The sequence below is a fragment of the Orycteropus afer genome, unplaced genomic scaffold (assembly GCF_000298275.1).
Source record: "Orycteropus afer afer isolate SDZICR_OR568_19922 unplaced genomic scaffold, OryAfe1.0 scaffold00693, whole genome shotgun sequence".
Lineage (NCBI taxonomy): Eukaryota > Metazoa > Chordata > Mammalia > Tubulidentata > Orycteropodidae > Orycteropus > Orycteropus afer.
In genome coordinates this window covers 331,639-337,819 of record NW_006922280.1, presented here as the reverse complement: position 1 = coordinate 337,819, position 6,181 = coordinate 331,639, and positions in this window count along the sequence as shown.

The window sequence follows — 6,181 nt, the reverse complement described above, 5'->3', positions numbered from 1 at the left end:
TTTCTCCTGCTCTCCCGGCCTGCTACTCTGGGAGTCCCTGAGTTGGCTCTCCTCACCTGTAACCCTGGGGCTGACCCATTTTGCCTTAGCTACTGCTTTATGAAGCAAGATAAGTTTCATTTTGGCCCAGATCACATTGAGGGTGGTTTCTTCTAGCTCCCCAGACAGGGGAGGCCAAGTTACTCCTAAGTCATGGAAGAGCCGTGAGGTGAGAGGGCAGGAAGTGTTAGGTGCTGCATTAGGCTATCTGTGAGAAGATTAAGCACCTGGCACAGCCCTCATCCAGGAGGCCAGATGCTTGCCATCCACTGCTCATGAATGGCTTCCTGCGTACAGACTCTGAATTGAGGGAAATTTACTTCTGAAGAAACATCTGCAGGTGCAGAACACAGGAAAGAGGTAGGAGCTGGACTTCTCATAGCACAGGTTTCAACCAACCCCTTAAAAGCTCTGTGGCCAGGAGGAACTGTAGAGGGAAACCACCTGGAGGCAAGGCCTCACCTGATCCGTCCCTTCCAGGTAATAACCACTGGATGGGCTGCCTCGGGGAGGGGAGTGACGGGGTTGGTGACCTCCCTCAACTGATCCCAATTTCTGAGGCAGACCCAAATATGAGAAATAACCTACCAACACCCTCACAGTTGGGCCATTGATCACTTTGCCCTGAGAGGGGTGATATGAAGGTAAATTGGGCAAAGCCCAAGGCAACCACTGCAGCAGAGGTTCTCAACCAGGGTGATCTTCTTCCAGGGTACATTGGATGACATAGGAGACACCTTCAGTTATCAAAATTGGAGATAAAGATGTTGCTGGCATCTGGTACGTGGAGGATAGTTGTGCTGCTGAACATCTGCAATGCACAGGACACTCCCAAAACAGAGTGATCCAGCCCCACATGTTAATAATGCTGAGGAATGGCACCCCTCACCCACCATAGCCACTTGCCCACAGATACTCACAGCTGCAAAAGCTGCTCTGCATCAGATGCCTACAGGTGGAGCACAGGCCAGGTCAGCTTGTAGTCCACTTAGACCAACAAGGCTGTAGTGAAAACACTTTGATGACTTAAGGAGAGAAAACAAGGTGGTGGGGTGGGGGGTAGGGAGAGAGACCAACTCCTTCTTCATCTTCTGGAAAAAAAACTGCTGAGCCAAACACTGCTGTAGTGTTTGGGACAATGTGCCACCTGCCTTGACTAGTCAAGTCCCCATTTTAATGAAAAGTGACAATAGTCTCTCAATTTACATGACTCTGAACTTTGGAAAAGATATACTTCTATCAAGTGCATGCTTGAGTCCTCATCCTCCAGTTCAGAAGGGGCTCTTGGCCAAGGCTCCAGCCAGTGAATACTTGCTTAGTGGGTATAGCTGAGCATTGTCTGAGGAAACTCCAGTCTCCTTACTGTTGGGTGAGCTTCTTCCTACCTGCTCTGAAGGGGCTTAGGCTGGGGAGCCCACCAACCAAACCAGGCTATGTGCAGTGAATGGACATGGTCCCAGGTACCTAAAACATCCCCAGGAATCATCCCCAAGGGCCACGAGTTTTGTGAGCTTGTGGTATACAGATCAGATCTACAGAACTAGAGCTGCCCACAAAAGGATACAATTTCCTCTGCTTATTCCTGAAGGAGAAGGAGAGGACGTAATAAGAATGGAGACCAGAGGAGGTCAGTGGGGCCACAAGGATGCATCAGGCTTCAATTGAAGTTATCCATGGAGTCTGTTCATTGTGCGCCCTTCAGCATTCCTATGGAATAGAATCAGAGGTGCAATGTGTCTGGGTAGTCTGCTTCAAATCAGGTCAACCTGACAAGTGTTTGATGAGCACCTATTTTGTACAAGGACTATGATGGGCCCTCAAGAGGAAAGGTGAAGAAGAAATCAGATCTAGGGCAGTGTTCAACCTCAAGGGGAGACAGAGTGGATGCAGGTGGGATATTGTGGGTATAAGTGTGAGTGGATGAGCTACAAGACTGGAGCAGGAGTGAAAACCAAAGTCAAACCACAGCCAAATGTGTGCATGTGGGAGGGACAAACAGAACTGTACCAGCAACCTCAAAGAAAGCTTGTCTTTTTCTCTGACATGTTTCTACTTTTACTGACATTGCTCATAGAGTTTGTCTTTTGCCTGATGTGCCACACAATAGCAGTACTGTGCTGCCTGTGGGTTTCCTGCCCTGTCCCATATACTCAGCTTCACAGCAGAAACAGAGGCCCTGTTCAAATGTCACCTAACTTGAGTGATGGCCTCACCACCCAAGGGAATCTGGATGACTGGATTCATTCCCATCCACTCATCCATATAGCCAGTGATAAAGCACTTCCCTATATGGGCAATGTGAGTTGAGGCCATGTTGTTTACCACTGACAAAGTCACCTTGAAGGTCCTAGGCTTGTTGTCACAAGAAGTGGATCATGAAGAAGGAAGATGGTATTGTACAGTTAATCTACACATTCAGTCCCTCCTTCAACTGAGACTCTGAGTAACTAGATAAAGCAAATACAAATAATGATACTGGAGTTATGAGCAACTAAGGAGAAGGTAAATTATTAGATCCAGTATAGGCAAAGAAAGAAAAACAAAATTAAAAAAAAAAAAAAAAAACACTGCTGTCGAGTCTGATCCAACTCCTAGCGACCCCTCTTTGGGTTTCTGAGGTGGTATCACTATGGAAGTAGATTGGCAAAGAAAGAGAGCAGGTAAAATGATTGCAAAAAAAATAGGCAGGCCTTCCCAGCTGGTGGAGACAGAGAGGAATCGTTAGAAATACAAAGAGGTTGAGGAGGAGGGACGAACGAGGGGGGAAAAAACACCACAGAACCCACAGGTGGTAGGGGCTCAGAATAGCCACCCTGGGAGTTTTTTTTTAGGTGAGATGCATCTTTGAGGGGGTGTGAAGATCTTACTGGGAAATGGATCAAGATGTCCCATGGCTTGGGCTGATGTGGCAACTGGAAGATAGTAGGAGAAAGGGAGGAGAAATGTCTGCCAATTAGGCAGAGCCCTGGAGTGGGTGCATGGTAGTGGGCTCATCTCCAACTCTTGGCAACATATTTTTGCTCAGATTAGATCTGTGTACTGGTATTTTTATGGCTTGTCAACCCACCCAAAAAGGGGTAGCCCTCTGTCCTTTGGGGCTACTCCTGGATTTGGACCATGGGACTTTGATTGACAGGTGTGCATCATCTTCAGCAGCAGAAGGACCCAGAAGGACCCAGGCTGCCCTGTCTGAATCTTCATTGCTGACTGAATTTTCTCACCCCAAGCATGGAAAACTCCTTCTGCCTTTCTGGGGTTCACTTCTGGCATTTTTTTCCCCTATCTTTTTCCTTTTCTCTCCTACTTTGTCCAATAGGAAGAACATATTAAATCTCCAGTAGGCAACTGTACCTTCTACACTGAACACCTCACCCAATAGGCAGTTAACACCAATAGCTCTAGTGCCACAGGACCAGCAACAATGGACAACACATATTCATCCTAATTCTAAACCCTGATCATGATCAACAGAGACCTGTACCTATATCCCCACCAATGATTCCACCAACACAGAAAGGGAGCTGGAGAGTGGCCCAGTAGCCTAGTTAATAACCAAAGAAGTACACCTGCTACACACTTCTAGATATAGTAAAACATAAATCAGGGTGAAACAAATCAATACATAGAGAACAATTAAACATAACAACTTCAAAATGTCTAGGGAAAAACAGACAACCTCAAATCAAACAAACAAGCAAAAAAAAAAGAAAAAAGAAAAGAAAAGGACAAGATAATAGAAACAAAAGCCCAGAGTAAAGAATTATGTATCTTTGAGGAAGAACAGGCAATAGAACTATCTGAAAAGGAATTCATTAAGTATATATACAGATATATAGGACCCTCCAAGAGCTCAAGGAAACCATAAACAGAAGCAATAAGAAGACAGATGGTACACTGGAAGAATTCAAGAAACTCATTCAAGAACAAAATAACAAGATAAATACACAATTAGAATTCATACAAAAATAGTGCTTAGAAATCTAGAAAATGAACACTAAAATTATGGAGATATGTAACAGTGGAAGGACAAAAGAGTAGACTATAACTGGCTGAAGAATGCATTTCCTAGCTAAAAAGACAAATCCTTTGATGCCAGCCTGCATGAAGAAAAATCAACAAAGATTTAATAGAAATGAAGAGAACCTAAGAGTTATATGGGATGATATGGAAAGAAACAAAATACACCTGATTGGAATACCAGAACAAGAGGAAGCAAAACAAAACAAAAGAGAAAATTGTAAAAGACTTGCTAACAGAAAATGTCCTCCATATCACGAAGGAAGAAAAGATATCCAGGTAGCCATCCAAGAAGTTCAATGAACCCCATACAGGATAGATCCCAAGACACAGTCACCCACACATATCAAAATCAAATTTTCCAAAACCAAAGACAAAGAAAGAATCTTGGAACAGCTTGGGAGAACCAAATGTCACCTACAATGGACAACCAATAAGACTAACTATGATTTCTCAACAGAAATCATGCAGGCAAGAGGGCAATGGGATGGCATATAAAAAACCTTGAAGGAAAAAAAACTGCCAGCAAGAATTATATACCCAGCCAAACTGTCCCTCAAATATGAGGGTGAAATCAAGATATTCTTGGACAAAAAGAAATTAAGGGATTTGTGAAAAACAAACCAATCCTACAAGAAATGCTAAAGGGAGTCCTTCTGATAGAGAACCCACAACAGAGAACAGCACTTGACACCAGCACCTAGAAACTAAACCAGAAAAAGATTCCTATAATAAGCCCATAAGAAATGTACATAGAGAAATAAGGGAGTCAGTCCACAGACAACATGAGCAACAAAGCAAATAGAAACAATAAAAGTTTTAATTACAAAACTTCCAAAAGGAAAGGAAGATAAGAAATGTCTTTATACAACAGAGTGATCCAAACTTAGAGAGATAAGAATTTGCTTCAGGGTAACCACAAAGATAATTAACAATCCTAAGAAAGCTCAGAAAGAAGAGAAACACAAGGGATAAGTAAGCACAAAACAAACAATAATGAAGAAAAGATTAAAAAAAAAATAAACACAATAACAAAATGAACTCAGCACAGAAAAATATTTGGAACCAGGAAATCACCAACAGCACAACAAAAAGCACAGTAGAATAACAATAAATTCTTACTGTACTAGACTAGGTTCTCTAGATAAACAAAACCAGTAAAGCTTAAATATATGTATACACAGAGAAATTTATCTTAGGAAAATGGCTCACACACTTATATAACCTGACAAGTTCAAAGTTCCTGGATCAAACGTCAAGCTGGAGGCTTTTCCACATCAGGTTGGAGGCTTTTCCCTACTCTTGCAGCTGCAGGGGCTGAGGAGCTCCAGGCTGGCAGGCAGTACACCAGCTGTTGACTCCAACGAATGATGAATCCAAGATCTCCAGGCCGAATGGTGGATTGTTCACTCATGGACAGTTGTAGGCAGCACAACAGAATCCTGATCCACAGAAGAATGTCTCTTTTCCCAGGATGTCCACAGATATACTGGAAGCAGGCCACACCACTAGGGAAACTCCCTTTCAACAGATTGGCTGCTCAAAACAAAATCATCTGATCCCATCATGGGAATAACCACACCACAACAGCTTAAACCACACAGAATTGTGGTCCAGCCAAGTTGACACACAGCTCCAACTATCACAGTCCACCCCTTGTCAACTTGACAGTTGTACACGTCTTTTTAACCATATATAATCTCTAAATAAGGACAATTATAATAAAGTCCTATTTGTGCCTAACATGATACGCTAACATGTGTACAACCGAAATGCATTAACGTTATTTACATTTCATAGTTCATAACAGAAGGAAACAAAAATATTTGATGCACATTTACAATGAAGAAATAAAACAATCACAGTCCTTGTATCTGCAACTGGTCATGTGGTCATAGCTGATATTCAGAGCTACTTTCTTCCACCACCCATTCTGTATTTCCCTTGCCATCAGCAAGTACCTCAGCTGGTATTGGTTCTTTGCCTGCTGGGGTGACCCAAACTTTCATTCCTGAAGGGTCTGGGCTGTTAGCAGTCATATCAGAATTGGGTTGCTGTAATTTTCCATTTGCCTTAATCACAGGGCATGGTAGTATTAAGAGATGTCCTAAAAAAATCTCCTGTA